The 18260-nt window shown below is 37.1% G+C and overlaps 1 long non-coding RNA gene across 1 annotated transcript; it reads left to right on the top strand.

Annotated features, from left to right (window-relative positions):
* The first annotated feature begins 4092 nt into the window (after positions 1-4092).
* LOC125319965 lies at positions 4093-16971 on the top strand. The gene is made up of 3 exons (XR_007200945.1): positions 4093-6434; positions 8201-8364; positions 10398-16971. It is a non-coding gene; the product is annotated as an uncharacterized LOC125319965 (long non-coding RNA).
* The last annotated feature ends 1289 nt before the right edge of the window (positions 16972-18260 follow it).

Raw genomic sequence — 18260 nt, 5'->3', positions numbered from 1 at the left:
AACCCAAACCCAACCCAACCAACCCAAAGAAACAAACAAAAAATCATCTCTGTCTAGAAACAGTTGAGAAACTTTAAAATGGGGAATGTGAATTAAAGAAAAATTTACAGGTTTCTCTTTTTCTTCTTTTCACACCAATTTTTTTCTGAAACATCCTCTTTTATATAATCATGTTTGCAATGAGACTAATAACTGGTACAGTGCAAAAGCCTGCAAGAAGTAGAATATTTGTCCTCTGCCACTGCTGGCAGCTCTGTCCAGCCCAAAACTTACCTGGCACATTCATCTGTGCCCCTCTGATGGTAGTGACATGGCCAGGACAGTACTGTAGACTTCAACATTTTTAACCTGCAGAAATACATTGACTACATTTTCTTTCTTGTCAGAAGAGAAATGCACATTGTCAGATACCAGCCAAAGTGTTGCCACTTTGTCTCCTGTTTATCCTGACATGAGCTGTACTACTGCTTTTTTGTGTTCCCTCCTGGGCTGAAAGAATGGGAAAATTTTCTATGGATGGAAATGTCTTCCTCCTCTGCATAAAAAGCTGATTTTTCTTTTCAACTGGCCTGTTTGGAGCATGGTGTTTATTTTGCAAATTAGTGTTTTCTTGTGAGTATGGTATTTGGATTTCTTTTATTAATATTACGCTTCCCAATCCCTACCCCAAAGACAAAGGTGGGGTACACAAATCTTCATCAGGATGTCCTCGGTGCTGTGTCCTAGGCTCTGGTGCGCACCGGAAAGGGACTATGAAAACTTGAACTGGGCAAGGTTGGATGATATTGAAAAGGGTGTTTGTTCTGGGATTAGTAGGTCTGTGCACAGCTTTAATCTCATTTTTGTTTTAGTTTACTTTGCTTTATTATGTTATTTTATTGAAACCATTTTTTGAGAAGACTTGCCTTAGTTTTTACTTGTCTTGAACAGCTATCAGTTTCTCCCATTGTGATTTTACACAGCAATATTATCTAGATGGATTGGTAAGTTATGTCAAATGTCTTAATTTATGTTTCGATCTGATCTACCTGATCTTGAAAGACTTTTAATAGAACATGGTCTCATATTGTTCTAAAACAATAATGCAGTTCTGAAGAAAAGCAACCTTAAAAATCTAACTCATAGCAAATTTGTGATTTCTAGCAAGGGACATTCAAACAGAGTTTGTCTTCATGAATTCAGCATATTTGCAGAGAAAACATGCCTGTAAGACATTTTGATGTGTTTTTTTACGTAAGTTATGTTATCCTGTGATACTGTGGTAGCCTGGGATTTTGGAGAGTTAGTCTTAATGTGGCTTGTAACCTAGTACAGACTTAGGGCAGACTTTATGGACCTGTAGGATTCTGGAAATGTCTGCTTTCTTGCTGAGGTCTGAGCTGCTTTCCCCATGGAATACCTCTTTCTGTTTTTAACTTTTCATAGTGTCCAGACCACCCTGACACGAGCTAAGCAGGGATTCCAGGTGTTTTTAGTAACACTAAACTGTAATGCCTGAATCCCTGTGTACGTATAGGGTCTCCCCACTGAAGGCCCTTGAGATCAAAATTTCCTTCTCTTCACACTTCAATAGCGCATTGGTCTAATCTGCTTCTGAGTGTGATATAAAACACAGATCCTGTACAGGCTCTTATTCTTCACAGAAGAACACAGTAGAGAACAAATTAGGACAAACCCATTTTGAAAGCAATGGCAGAGCCAGTCGCAAGTAGACTTATCATGGGGCACAGGGCAGTGAGGCACGGACAAACGTGCAGTGCTGGACAGACTTTGAACACACACAGATCCAAATGCCCAGACTTACTGGGAGGGCTTTTTACTCACTAGTCTTGCAGGAAGGCGGTGCAAACACAGCAGAACTCACTGCCTACTCCTCCAGTGGCATTTTACAGGAAGATACTGAAGGCAGTTGCCTCTGGCATCTTTGACTCACCATGTATTCCCATCACCTCTGAGACATGGAGTGCAGAGAGGTTTTTTTTTATTTTGTAGGAATACAAACAGGTACAATAGATAGAGACACAAGACCAGATGCTTTCTGAGTAGGCACTTCTCTCTATGTGTTTATTTCCATGGCATGTATTTCAGTGGAAGGAAAATGAATTTATTTGGCTCAACCTTTGGATTTTGTGCATTTATTTGTTTACATTTGTTTCCCTCTTTCATACTACTAATGTATTTTCACTTCATTAGCAAATGCTCAGCCCTTCATAGGTACTAATGTTATATGAATTTTTTTCTTGGTACTTTTAGTCAGCTTCCTAAGCCACTGTTACAGGAGACATGCCAGGTTTACAGACATGGTTCATATTGGTATTTTCTACATATACACCAAAACAGAAGTGTTTGAGAGAAAGCCTTCCTTATAATAAAGAAAGAGGGATTCTGCCTCATTCTATTTAAAAATAAACTTTAAAATGTATTATTTTTACATTAGCAAGACTTCTTCTCTGAGGTCTCTCGTACTTCTGGCAGCAGATGCTTTCCTGGCAGCTCCTTTCTCAGACGTTTGGTCGTTATCCTCCAATGTCACCCAGATAACTATCACCACAGGCAGGAAATCACTCATGAATCATGACTTCTGTGCATCTCTAGGACCTCAGATCTCCTCTGACCTTACACACTCTCTTCAATGCCATTAAATAAATTAAATGTTTAAATTACCTATATTAGCTTTAATTGTATAATTATGGAGTCAACGAGAAATAAATCTGTAAAGGGGAAAGTCTAATCTAAAAAAGGACTTGCCCTCACTTCGAAGTGAATGAACATGCCAGTGGAAGTGATAGAGGCCTCTGTAGGAAATCAGCTTATATCAAATTTAATCTACTGTAATAATATGATATAAACAATACCAGATATTTTATCTGAAAGCAAATGTCCTCATGTTATTTCAATGTTTTATGTCATATCCAGGAAAAAACAGCAGCTTTTATGCACTGGGATGAGGATGTAGTGAAAGCCTTCCTCTGAGACACACACAGATTCCAGGCAGAGGTCAGGGGATGAGAACAAAAAATAAAAGTTCTACTACTACTAAAAATATCTTAAAATAGATCTTAATTGTTTCAACATGAAGAGTGGAATTAGAAGTTTAATTTAATGTAATTAAGTTTAATTAAGTTGGATGAACTCAGATTTAATTTAAACCACGCTCTTTCACAATGTCAATAGCAGTATCTCATATCTCCATTTACCTGTAAACTGTCCCCATGAATAAACGTGTTGGGAAGATGAGTATCCAGATTCATATTGACTAAGGATTAAGTTATAGGAGATTGAATGTGGGGTCAAGACTAGACCTTATTTCCCTTTGTATAGGGCTCTAGGTGCAGGCACGTCCCAGGGAGTGATGGGGAAACTGTGCATCAGCAAAGGCAACTTGCTGGGGATACCAGGAGCTCAGTCCTTTGCCTTTTTAATTTCCCTTCTGCAGTTCAAGACCACCTTGCAGGATGGATAGGAGCTGTTGGAGCTCTGGGCAGGCTGCAGAGCAGAGAACCAAGTGGATGAGAATGATGTGTCTTGTGAGAGCTGGCAGCAATACCTCTGTATTTTCCAAATAGTATTTGTCTTCAGTTTTCTTCTATTACACTGGGGACTGACTGCAGCTGGCCTCCATGTCTGAGTGGTTAATAAAGTTGATTTACACCATTTATTTCTGTCAGGAGTCCATCAAGCATATTTTATTTTGCCTCTGGTAAGTCCCCATTTTGTTACTCTATAGTCTGCTTCCCCAGACGCGTAGATTCCGTAAAAAGAAAAATATCATTACAACATATTGCCAAACTAGCCATTCACAAAGGAAAGAAGTGCATTTATTCTTAGCACCTACAAACAGTTAACTCTGTTTATATTGGCATTACTTTTTCATTGGTAAGATATACGTGGAAAAAGTGTGTAATGTGCAACTCATGCTGATTACAATGATTTTGACTTGAAAGTTGGTGTGTGGGGTGCTGTAGCTTGGTTTGCCAATTGGTTTAAATAAAAATTTTATTAAGGAGGAAAAAAGGCTTCCTTCCCTTCTCTATGAGGTTTTTGCACCTTCAGGTAAAATTTCTAATGGAAGGGTTTCTTTCTTCCTTTAGCTGTGCTGCAGATTTTTGCTGATGATTCTCCCTCGTGCTGTGCTCCCACCCTCCAGGAAGAGTGGGAGAAACATCTCCCACAGAGAAAGAGGAGAGAAGAGTTACCACTGGCACCTGCAAAGCTGGGAATTACAATAGCCAAGACATCCTGTAGCAGCAGGGGTGAAGAAACTCTGCTGTCTCCCCACACCCAGCAGCTCCTGGGAATTACGATCAGAGTTTTATAAAGACAAACTGTCATTGCATCACATATACTGAAAAACAAATTGCAGGGAAGCTGGGCTATGAATTGATTCTCATTGATTAAATTCTCATCTCGGTGTGCTGGAGTAGTGTGGAAGATCCAAAGGATCCTGTTGCATGACAGGTCTACATAAATCCAAGGATTTATGTCAGTGCTTTATGGAGCACATCGGGAATATCCCGTTTTGTCTCTATTTGAATATAAAACTGTGGTTTATTTTCAAAAAAAACATTTGTTTTTTAAAGTTTTAAATGGCATTAGTCATTTAAGACTCAGGATCAGTAGGGTATGTAATTAGGCTCACAAAGGTCTTTCCAATGTCCAGAGTGATGTTTTTTGGCAAATAAGATTATAAATGGAATAAGGAGGTACTAAAAAAAAGCTAACTTATCTCTCAGAAAATTAGATTCATCCAGATAGTTTAAATGACCTATATGCAAACGTTTGCTAAATGTTTGAAATACTGTAAGGGTGTACAGGAGGGGTCACCAAAAGAATCCCTTTCCACTTGCATTCAGCTGCCATGCCCAGGTAACTCACAGCCAAACATCCAAAATAAAACACACACATATCTGAAGCCTGCAACAAAGAATGCCTAAGAGACCTCCAAGTGGGCTCTGATGGAGACCAGATGCACACAACAAACACCTCAAAGCTCTACCAGTATAGGTCCAGGGGAATATGGCCTTCAGGAGACAGAGCAAAGCTGTGCCTTCATGCAATGTTTCACATTAAGCATGGTGTTAATCCTCATGAAGTCCCTTGGCTCAAACACAGCAAGGCCTAGGTGAAAATATAAGCTGTATTTTTTCATGCCAAAGTTGTACTTGTTGCAATTGTTTCTGAGGATGGTTTGCTATCTTCTGTGGGAGCTGAAAGATGCTGATAGATATCAATACCTGCAGGATTTTGTCAGAGCTTGATCCGGTGCTGCCTCCCTTCACATGTTGATGGATACTTTCCATCCATCCTCATGTTGCACTGTTCAATTCTCTTGTGCTGGGATGCCAACAAATAAGCTTGACAATGCTGAAGCTGCTAATGGATGAATTGATGTCCCATCATACTGATCAAATTACACAGCTCTTTTCGTTGTCCATGGTAAAATTAATGTGTTATCTAGACTGCATATTTCGCAAAGACTCAATGCTTCTGCTTTTGTACAGTTTCTTGCACAATGGAGTCCTGGGCTGGTTTTTTATTTCAGGTGCTAGGTTATTACAAGAAGTGCATATACTCCATTATTACAAAGAATGGATAATAAGAACAGTGAATAGATTCAAATTAAAAATAACTGAAAGCAAAAGGAAAATTGTATTCTACAAAGCTGAAGGAGCAAATGCTAATGCGGTGGGATTGACTAAACCTAACCAATAGTGGATGATTAGATTGTACCTCTAGCAAGGCACATTTGCCATGACTGTTTTGAGGATAGTTTACTACCTTTGGTTGGAGATGAAAAATAATTCTATATATCAATACCAGCAAGACTTTGTGAAAACAAAGGCTTGTTTTATTTTTCATGTGAAAAATGTTGATTTCACTGCAATTTTAGAAACCCCAGAATGCTTGAATGTTCAAAGTTCTAAAAAGATACAGGATAAAGACAACAGTGCTGTCATCAACCTCGCACAAATTCAAAGGTTCTGGGATTTACCTAGCTTCTCAAGAAAATGGCAGTCTCAAATGAACTATGAATACTTGCTTATTTAAAAAAGGTAGATTTGGAAGAGATACATCAGAATTTTGTCTAAAACACTTAGCTAAATTTCAGTTATTGGCAGTCAGAAAAACCATTAATATTTTTTGCTCATTTCTGTGACTGGTGGTGAAATAATTAGTAAAGGCAAAGGTCGTTTTTGTTCTGGAAAAAAATTACTTGCTGCCTTAATTTTTTTCTGGTTTTCTGTAACAAAGAGCATCCTTTATTATATATTGTGGTTTTGTGGTTTGAGCTCTGTTGCAAATAGAACTTTTTGCAGTCCTGTAAAGTTCAGTTAAGTCTGAAGTGAAAGTTACTTTGGAACATCTCTAACTTGCATGATTGCTCACATAACGGATCACCAAAGGACTTCCTGGTGCTGGAATCTTCATAGAAAGTAGATTCTCCCACTCCAACTGGCTTTTCCTGAATTAGCTCTTTAATGAATTAGACTCAAATAAGGACAATTTTTTTTGCATTGTGGAGAGGGGTTCTGTGAGCAGGAAAAGAATGGAGAAAAGGGATTTTCACAGAATAGATGATCACTTAAGGCAACAAAGCTGAAGGGCAGAATATGTATGAATGTCTGTGTGAAGTCCATAAGTGAAAGACAAAGAGAGAGGGAGAATGAGATGGAATATTGAGGACAGTTAACCAGATTGATGATGTGCACATACCAAAACTCCACTAGGAAAACTGCTTTGATTTGCCCCTTTTTCCCTTTTCTAAATTCAACACTGAATATTGCCAGTTTGAAATCTGTGAAAATTTGGCTGACTGACAAAAATATGAAGGAAGATCTTTGTCTGAGCCAGTGCTATTTCTGGCTAATAGCTGCTCTACAAAAGTCCACCATTCAACCAACCCAAAATCCAAATCTGTCTCCAAAAGGCCACTTTCCCACTACAAAATGGGAGACCTGAACAGGTTATGACTTCTAACATTATGTCATCTATGCATATAAGCAGAGAAATGCTTACATGAAATTTTGTATCTAATGAATATTCTCAGAAAGTAAGGAGGGAAAATGAGAATAATTTTAGATAAATTAATTTTGGAGTTCTCAAAGGAAGAAAGCTTAAAAAGAGATGATTTTGAAAAGAAACACTGCCACTCATGTTCTCTTCACAAACCTGTCAGGAAGATTTGAAAATCAGATGCTAGGAATCTGAATTTTGGAACACTTACAATCTGTATCTACTTCTGAAAATCCTGGCTGAAGTGTTTTCTTAAAAATTAATTATCTTCACCAATACAAGAGGTACTTGGTGTTTTAGTGTTTTTATGAAACATTATTGACAAAGCCATGGTGTTCTAAATGGTTACTGTAGTTTTTGGCCCTGTGGAGGAGCAAATCTTCTTGCTCCCAACCCAAAAATTTCATAGTATTGAAGAAGATTTTTCTGTCATCTTCCCCAGGACATCTCTGCTTTATAGTACTCCCATGTCTAGGCTATTGTTACCGCAATATTTAATTTTTTTAAAGAGTGGACCTGTGTGCAAATAGAAACAGGAAAGAATAAAGTGCCCTTGTGCTAAGACACTCTGCAGGATTGTACCACATGCTATCTGTGTGGTATGGGCTCCAAGGCATTGATGTAATGTGATCATCCCTGTGTTTGCATAAATGTCCCGGGCAAGTTGAAAGTGTACAAACTGCAAATGCAGAGAATCCTGTTTTATAACAATGATGAGAAGCCTGGTGGAAGTTTAAACCCTCAGTCAAGAACTAAATGAGAGATAAACTATGTCTTTCTGTATGGAGCCTGCATTAGAGGCTTTACCCAACTCAGGAGAAGCAACCTCAAACTTGACTATCTTTCTTTGTTGGGATAAATGCAGGCATTAGTATTTCTCTGCTTACTGCTAATTTGTATCATACAAGAATTAAGATGATACTTTATTGGTCCAGGCTTTTGGACACAAAGACGGACACGTTAATCTGCATGGAAACCACCAATGGGAAACAAATTCTCTATGGTTTGTTTATCTCATATTTGTGCCTTCTGCAGTAATATCAGACTGATATGGGCAAATATATAATTTTTAAAGAGGGGCAAGTGAGAGGAACAGTCTAATAAACATTGGTCAGTAATGACCACTGGTAAAACTTTTGCAGGTTTCTTTGCAGGTTTTTGCAAAACTTCTTTTGTCTTTTTGCAGGAAGGCAAGATCTGTGCCACACTGGTAGTCCCACAGTCCATCAGTTCAAAGCACAAGGAAACAAATGGCATCAGTCCCAGACGGATTAAACCAGAATGCCAAACATGAAAGGAGGAACATTTCTGAAGTTCACTTATCTTACTAACACACTTTGCTTTGGAGAAGTATGTCCTTGCAAGGGAAAATGTACTGCTGAATGAGTAGGGGTTTTGTATGCATACTAATTGTCTGTTTTATTCACTTATTACCTTTCTTCACCTTGTTTGTCTTTCAAAATTGTTTGACACGCTTTTACAGGAAAGATGACAGTTAATCTATGTGGTTCACAGATTGAAAGCAAGAATTAAAGGCACCATTATGATTTTCAGTGCACAGATTTTCCTGGCTACTGTCTGATAAATATTTAGTTTAATTTAGGAGAATAGACCTGTCTTTGAAGAGCAACAGTGAGAAGGGAAGTGTTCTTAACTGAGGAGAGATTTTATTTTAAACAATTAGGAGGAAATATAAATGCAAAGAAAAATATTAAGAGTAAAATCAAGTTGATGAAGACAAGTTGAAACAAGAAGTTGCCGTTAGCTGAAACACTAATATCTAGATTTGATAACTGTTGAGATATGAGGAAACCTGTTTGTGCTATAGAGCCAGAAACTAGACTACCTGATTCTCCCTGAAGCTAATATTTATGAAGATGTAGCAAGGCTCTGTGAAAATATAATAAGATAATGGAACGCATTTGGGTGGTTTTGGCAAAAAGATTGTTCATTAATGTTATTGATGTACACTGGAAGACATTTGATGTGAAGTTCATAATTGAAATGTTACAAACACTTCAGCATATGGATCCTTCACATTCACTTAATTGCCAGTTTAGTAATAATTTTATGTAATGAGGAATTATTAATAATACGTGAAATATTAAATTGACGTAATCACCAAAAAACATAATATGACATCCACTGTGCAAAGGATGTTATAATTCCAGGTGTCTTTGTTATATTTTAAACAAGTAATATAACTGGTCGAATTCCTCTTTCAAAACTATTGACTCTATAAAGTAATACTAATTTTTTTTTATAATTGTCTTTAAAGGTAAGGCTATTAATCAGGTATTCTTTTTTTTCTCATCCTTCATATCCCTTATTAGCATCCAGCTATGACAAAAAAACTTGACAAATGATCAATAACAAATTGCCTTGCAGTTTTGTGGTGCAAGTCCCGCTGTGAAATAAATCTCTGTATGCTGATTCTTTGATTATGTAGGCAGATACCAATACCCGGTTCAGATGGGTGAGAAGAGAGGACCAAATTTGTCTCTTTCCCACTTGCAGTTTAATCGTTGTGGAAGATTGTGGTAGTGGGGCAAGAGATCTTTTATCTCCAGCACACCAATAAAAATCTTCCCTAAGTTTGCAATTACTGAAAGTCAATAGGCTATTGGTATGAGAAATGTACTCTTCGAGGACAAATGTCCACAACACAGTTATCACCTCTATTGCCACACAGAACAGATTGAGCAGGCACGGAGAATGTCAGGCACCTCCCCAGGTAATCCTCGTCACGGCAGGATCGGCGCACACTGATGTTGGGGACCAGTGAAGTGTGCAAGGCCGCTCATTCTCTGGGAGCCCTGTCTAGTCTATGACTTCATTTTCCTGAGTCATTATTCTGACACATCTCATGGGCAACATCTTCAGTGAGAGAAAAGAGCCAATATGAGTTTTTACTTAAACTGGTATAAATCAAGAGAAACCCTAATGAAGCCAATGACTTTCCATACAAACTCATAAAAGCGAGAGGTAAACTGAAGCTATTAATGAACAACGAAACAGAAAGCAAAGTCTTCAATTCCAGTTTACTTCAGTTTTAAGTGGGGAAAAAAGGAATTGAAGTTCTCTAGTTCACCTGATCTGGGAGCTGGAATTGTGAGACTTAAATTTTGATGTGTAAAATTCATTGTGTGCACTTGTCCAACTAAAAAAATTAACAAACCAGAATTACTACATGTGCCTTTAGCTCTTCTGCTCCTTTTTCATAAATCTTGTATCAATGATAAACTCTGGTTTAAACTGAAAGGAAAAAGATCTGTATATTTACTGGAAGAAGGCATTTTCCAAACATAATTTAAAGAAACTAGATGACAAACATGATAAGTAAATTGAAGATCAATTTTATTTCTATTTTATTTCTATTTTAGGTGGACACTACTTTCAAAAGTTAATAAGCTTTGGATAAAGGACATCTCACTTTGTGCCTAAGGAATGCTCCGTTCCAAATTTTACTCTGAACAATCAGTGAGTCTTCACAGGGCAACAGTTGTACGCAGAAAGATTCAGGACTCGAGTTTATTCATTATTTCGTACTTCCGTGGATAATTTTTAAATAAAATCTTACAATAAAATATGAGTTTTAGTACTTCCAATGCCTTGTAAAATACTCAGTTATGGGATCTGAGCAGTTGCTTTCTGATTTTCTCCCTGGAAAAATCTATATAGAAATCGTGTAAACTATATTCAACAGCAAATACAACACAGCCCTTGGAGACATCATGCATATATGTTTCATAAGGGAGATCAAATGAATTATTTGTACAACTGTAACAAAGCAAGGAATTTTTTAGGCTATGTAAAAAGTCTGTGCTCTTCGGGTGATATAATTTCAGTGCTGGTACATATGCTATGATTTGATGAATTGCAATAATTACTATGCGCATTGTACTCTTCCCTTCTTGTTTTCACATTTGCAGATTTTTTTCTGTGAGGCTTACTAATGGTTTGTGTTTTAACCAATTTAATACCTCTTTTCTTAAAGCATTTAGAAGCATTTGTTTATATAAAGAAATTGCTGTTGAACAGGCAAAAGGATCTATTTTAATATTTTAGAAATCAGCAAAATAGTACTGAAGAAAAACAAAGCATTACATATTGTGAGAAATGGTACAACAGAGTATCTTATTTCATATAAAATGTATTAAGCAATGGCAATCATTTTAGGCAAATGTTTATTTTTTATTTGATCACTAAGCAAGAGAGAGCTTCATTCATCTTCATTTCTGCATTTTTAAATCCATATAATTTAGTTCACACTCGAGAATTAAGCTGAATGTTAATAATTTTCCTTCGTGTATTGTGAAAGGCAAAATATTTTTCTCTTTTTTTTCTGTTTTGTTTTGCTTCTGCTTCTGGCTTTGTATATAGTGAGGGAAGCATGATATCAAAGAAGATATCATCTACAACAAAAGTAGCAGTAGGAGATGGTTGTAATGCTCCTTTTCCCCTCATGAAAGAAGAGAGGAAGACTTGGAAAGGGAGTGAAAGTGTAAAAGGAAGCAGTCGAATTTGAAAGGGGGAATTTAGAAAACTCTTTTTCAGATATGGTTTGACTAGAATTACAATTAATATTACTTATTTTGTGGCACTCTTTTCCTTTCTAAATTCTCTGTCCTTAGCTGTAAGATTTGTACTCTAATTGAAGTCAGAGGAGTCTTGCTTGTATTAAATAGTCTCTTGAACTCTTAGGAGTGCCACTGAAATAAAACACCAACCCACACCAATTTATGAAACTGCAATCCAGCAAATTTCCTACAGTCTTTTTTAATCTTAAATACGATTCTATAGAATATAGTAATAGAGTGCATGAAGTAAAAAGTATGCGTGTTGACAAACATAGTTAAATGCCGTGCATTTCACCCAGACCATCAAGAAAATTTTCCAAGACGACACAAGTGGGAGAGTAGGCACAATTCTATAAAAGTGTAACCTGTGCTACCTATAGCAGGAGATATATACACTAGCAAGAATTAGTGATCTAGTCCTGGGGGTATTAAACAATCTCAAATTTTATTTAAGTTCATGAGAACCCTAGGTGCTTGAACCTCCATGAAGCATGCCCTAGACAACAAGCTAAGAATTTAATCTCATAAGAAACCAGAAACAATGAATATTAACCTTACAGAAATGACAACATCACTGGGAGGTTTTTTACATTAGAGCTGGGTGAAAATTTGCTGAAAATTATCCACAGATACTAACTTTATTTCTCTTTGTAAGCTGTCCACAAAGAGATAGTAACATTGTAAAATTCTCAGCAGTACTTCTTATTCAAAATTAGCCACACACTTCTCCAGTGAATTTTCTCTTCAAAATCTGCTTTTGCTGAATATTTGAACTAGCATTCACTTTTTCATGAGTTATTCATACTAATAAAGCTTGAGCACTCAAGTGTTCCTGGAAAGCAAATGTGAAAGCATTGCAAACATGGTCTAATTGAAATCCACTTTCCACTTTGAGCAAATATTCGCAGAACATTTTTCCTAGTATTTACTTCACTTTAGTTGACATTATGGGCTAAAATCTCACTGATGTGCACTAAAGAAAGACGTCAGAGCAGAAACCTCTTCAATAATGCAGGTGCAATATTCCTGGAAGAGGCAGGTCTGTTGAACAGGCATAGCATGATTTAACCTGCTCTGTACTTTCATTTTGTTCAGAAGACAGCCTTAAAGGAGACTGTTCAACAGCTAAGTGAGCTCCCTTTATTGTTTAACCACACATTAAAATGTAAGAACCCATGTTGTACCTCACTCTAAGCTCCCCTTCAGCATTAATCAATAATGTTATTCATCTAGCTTCTTTCATAATCACCAGTGATCAACTTATTGCTGGTGTTTAAGATAAGCTTCTTCAACATATTTGTTGCTGACATGAGAGGACAAAACACAGGGAGTGACCAGTGGTGTAACTTGTCTTACATTTGTGATAGATAGATAGATAGATAGATAGATAGATAGATGAAGCTATTCCCCCTGAAACATCTTGCTCTATGGAAATAGGCAAAATTCTTCAGTCCGATCCATCCAAACTTCCTATACAGACATGTTTCAGTGCATTAGGAACCTCATCCTTTCTTGGAATATGATGAGGTCTATAGAGCAACAGGAGCCTCCAGAGGGCAATTCTGATCTTGGTTGACCAGAACTACTTCTGGATGTGCTCATCTTTCCCCATCAAGGAGAAGCAGGCCTTTCAGTGACATAATGTTCAATGGATGTGCCTCAGAAAAGTGTTGGTGTTGGGGGGGAAAAATTCAAATCCTATTGTCTCCAGTGTCAATATGTAAGAATTTCCACAGTCCTGTTATCACACTCCCTTGTAAAATTATCTTCTTTGTATCCTCTTTAAGATGCACTGGTCTAGTGAGAATCACTCATTCATGCCAGCAACTCCCTGAGACTTTGATTGCCTTTTAAGTTCACCTCCTCTTATTTACTCATTCATTACAGACTGTTAAGTGAAGCACTGAAAGGGGTAAGAGATATTATGTCTCCTACAGAACTCTCAGAGGAAGAAAACTTCAAGAAAGTTTGTTGTAAGTTGTCTTTATATCTCTCACTGTGAAGGCTGCATTGCTAATGTCACAAAGCCTATTGACAGTTTTTGGAGGATTTTTTTGTAAACCTAGTGAACACCACCTTTGTGCATGGCCCCTCTGGGTCACAGCTCAGCCATTTAGATGAGTGTCCTTATGTCTACCAAGATTTGTACTGTACACAAATTGAAGCCACTGGCTGATATGAAACAAATAGAAAGTATTTTCCCCATAATCCTCAACACAATACACAATCTTTGCATACAGAACAGATAATTGTAACATATGCAATTCACCCTTATTGTTGTACAAATTTGTAGCTACCTAAACTTTTTTATTGGTACATACATACTGTCACTCCAACTATATCCATTGGCTACATGCAGATAATAAAATTATCTCTACTGCAATAGTTCTTCTTTCAATATGACGTATCTTATTGCAATAAATTTTCTTTAACAAGGTTGCAAGACATGAAGTCAGCTTTCTCTCTAGCTGTTTTTTGTCTTTTGGGTTCTAAGTATTCAGTCCTTAAAAAATAGTTTCCTACATACTAAATACTGTCACCCAGTCATTTTCATATAGTTAAATAAAGCACTATAGCTTGGATTTTAGGTCCAATGGCCACACCATGAGAATACAATTCATTCACTAATTAAATGCCCACTACCTCCATCAGTAGTGCCTGCCAACTCCAAATTTATATTGCAAAGAACTTTCATTTTATATGATGCATAGAAAAGAAGAAGAAGGCGGGGGAAAGAAGACCAAGACTATTAATATGTAAAAAATTACCTCTTTAAGGTCAGGAGCACCTCAAACACAGTCACTAGAAATGGAAAGGAGACTCTTAGGTTTATAATAATATTCTAATGATATAAACAATAGCTCTGAGTTTCCCTAGGTATCACAAATAGCTAGTTGACATGCTTTTGTTGCTACTCTGTGACTACTGGTTTATTGCCCTATTGCATGGGGGCAGAAAGGCATGTCAATTTTATGTGGCTTATTGTCAAAGTTCATAAAGCTAGATTAGGCTGAGTTCTTGTTATGCTTGCTCCTTCCGTGCAGCAGAACTACATACTATTTTTCCTGGACATAAGTGTGAAAATTAGTATGAATATTTATTTTAAGACTGGTTCAGGTTCAGCTTCCCTTCATCTCTAGTATTTCTACATATTCATACACACACCTTATTTAGTTACATTTTTTAGGGGTTATTTTTATATTTTTAATTGTTCGGTAGACTTAGGATATGTAACAATGGATAACCACGCAATACATTAAATACTTATGGGTATATTGTGCCTTCTGTTATAATATAAAATCCATCTATTCTGGTTGATGGGTTTTAACCTCACACAGAATACTTTAAACTCCATTTGGACTTGTGCCTACAATCACCTTAGCAAAGTCTCTTAAGTAACTGCGCACAGCCTAATTAGTATGCATTATCAATTAACAAACTTAATAGCCGGCAGATTGATTAGATCCTCTGTTGCAGGGGCAGAGCTGAAGCGAAACAGAATGAAAAATCATTGCACGCATACACTGCTGCTTTGTTATTTTCTCAGATCCCCTCCTCCTCCTCCACATTCCTTTAATTAATGCATACATATGGTTCTGAATATCTTGTAAACTGGAGCTTGCTCTAACTCTTTAATAAAACTCACTGGTAGATGAGAGAGCCATAGTCCATGCCTTATTTATTTCTGGCTGAAAACATAAACCATTTGATTTCACCCAGGTCTTTCCTCTCTAAGTGGTGCAAGTTTTAGAGATTTGCTGCTTCTAAGCTGCTTGTTTTCACAGTGACTGATAGAGAAAAACAGGTAAGTTGGAGCTGTGTACATCACTTCAAATAACCCTTAGCTGAGAAGATGTTTCAGGCATCATACTCACGGTATGCTGACACATACCACAAGGTGGATGCCATAATTACTGTCATAAAAAAAAAGCATAGCACAAAAGAAGGCATGTAATCTTATAAATTCTGTTATATTGATGAGCTGGAAAATAAGCATACAGGAAGAAAAGCCATCCTATTTTGAAAGTAGGAATCATACTAAAAAATTTCACTGTCAGTTTTAGATAAAATGCTGGTGTTAGACAGGATTTGTGTCCTTTGATGCAAACCCTCAAAGACTACTGAAAACAACACTGAAGACTATCAGGTGCTGCCTTGCAGTGGTGGCAGGCTCTATCCTTGGGCAAATTGGCCTTTGTACACTGAGAAAGAAAGTGGTTCTTACTACAGTGATGTGAGCAGTAGCAGCAAGTTTCAGAGTTAATATCTATTTAGCATTTATATAGCATTTACATATGCAAATCACTGAAGAAATATTAGCTAATTAATCCAGGTCAGGTCATGTAAAAGTATCCATGAGAGTTGATACTGATAAATCCAATAGAGGTGGAACTCTACTTTCCCAAAGGCCTAACACATGCTGTTGTCAGGACCTAAATCAGTGCTTGGGGGTCCCTGATTCCCACATCTGCACTCCTCAGTGAGGTTGTGCTACCACAATTGTTACCATATTCCTAACCAGAGTCACAAACCCTGGCTGAGGTTGGAAGTGACCTCTGGATGGACTGGTCCAAGCCTCCTGCTCAGGTGATATCAGTTACCTGAAGGTAAAATTTCTTGAAGAATGGCTGCTCCTCTGAGCCCTCTGATGAGCCATATCTGAAGAAGTGGGTGGCTATAACCTCATCTTGATATAAAGGCACTGACAGACTGAACTCTCTAGCTGAGAAAAGAGGAACAATTGACGGTCGTGTGCCAAACTGTGTTTTTCTTTTCTAAGTAAGAAGTTAAGCATACTGATACAAACTCAGTAAAATACTCTGCAGTATCTTGCAAAAGGAAAGGTGGTGCTTATCACTGGATTGAGACACTCTTTGTCAAAAAAAACCAGAAGCTTGCAGACCCTGCTGAGTTCAGGACTCTCTTGACAATGGGAGATTTGTCTTGCTGGCACCTGAGAGTTCCTGCTATTCCACTGTTCCTTTGCAAGCCATTCAAAGACTTTCCATGTGTGTTTTTCACTCCAATACCATTGGCTTCTCTAGCCCATAACTTTTTTCTTTTTAAGCGTGTTCTCCTAAACAAAAAACATAAGGCATATGGAAGCAGCATGCTCTATACTGTCTTTGTAGTCTATTACTATGCCTTAGCATACCTTTTTTTCCCCATCCCCAAAAAGGCAAACACAAAGAGTTAGCAACTATTTTTACCCTGAGCTGAAAACAAATATAGGCAATTTAAATAAAACAAACTTAAGTGGAGCTAGAGACTATCCTCTCAGGTCCTGCTGATGTCACTTGTGCTTTACATAAAGCATCACACACAGTATTATCTACTACCTTCTCTAACACAATTAATTAAACTATTTCCACTGCTATGCAGGTTTTTTCCCTTTGTTCATCTTTTATATATTTATATCAACTAATATGCTACTGCTGAAATAAAAGTGATCTTCAAAAAAAATCCCCACACAAGAATATTGCTGTGTGTTTTGATTTAAAGAATTAGAAAAACCACAGAGATTCAGAAATGTAATTAAAAATTTTTACATCAAAAATAAGCTTCTTTGGATTATAAAGAAATCTGAAATAGTGTTGGAAGAAATGATAATATCTAAAACATCAAAGATATAACTTCCAACTGCCAAAAGACTTCCCTTATTAAAAAAAAATTCTTTAAGAAATAAGAAGACTGAAATTCCTCTGAGTCTAGGTAAGGATGGAGCATTAATTAGCTGCCAGAAAATGGTCTCTTAACACTGCAGTAAGAAATATGCCTCTAATTCTCATTATGTGACCCAAGAGAGGGGCATTAGGTCTGTAACCAGTGAAACTAAAATGTGAAAACTTTTTTTTTTAATGATTGGACTACTCAGAGAGCAAGAGGTGAATAATCACCTGCTATCAAAGTACTCACTTCTCTGGATTAGCAGTGGCTCCATACAGGCCCTTTCTCCTCACCTAAACCTGACCATGCTCTGTTGAAGATGGATCACTTTATACAATGTACAGTTTCTGAAAAAGTATGAAAAAATAGAAGCAAGGAGCTCATATAGAAAAGTCAAAAGTCAATGCAGCAACTTGCTATTGTCTCTATGGGTATTGTTACAGTTGCTTTACAGTTCTACAGCTGTTCTACAGTGCTCTGTGGTTGTTCATGTTATAGGTGTATTATTCAATATGTATCCTTTACTCACCATGTAACAAACGCGCTCTGCGTCTCTGTATCATGTAAAAGACTCTTATTTTAGGTTAGTATTGCTTCTTCTTCAACTCAAGTCGAACAGTTCCAAAGTAATTAATGCCCCAATAACTGTATATACTTCGAGGTGCTTCCTTTTGTCAGGAATCATCTTTCAAATATTTAATAAATATATGTGATTTTTGTTGTCCCATGCTGTATGTTACCCTTTACTACCTATCCTTTTGACAGCTGCCTGAAACAGAGTATAGTATTCCACTACTCTCTGTGTCATGCTGGCGGCCTGAAGTAGTACCCACTTCAGATTTAGTACCCTGTTCCTTTGATCTGGTTGTTCTGCATGCTCCTTATCTTCTTCCTTATGCTACCACATCTTATTTTCAACTACTTTCTCCTACGTGATATGATGCTACTGTTTATAATTCTAGGCAAATATTACATCAATTCATATCTTCTTATATTTTT

Source organism: Corvus hawaiiensis, chromosome Z, assembly GCF_020740725.1.
Source record: "Corvus hawaiiensis isolate bCorHaw1 chromosome Z, bCorHaw1.pri.cur, whole genome shotgun sequence".
Taxonomy (NCBI): domain Eukaryota; kingdom Metazoa; phylum Chordata; class Aves; order Passeriformes; family Corvidae; genus Corvus; species Corvus hawaiiensis.
This window is presented reverse-complemented; position numbering and strand designations above follow the sequence as displayed.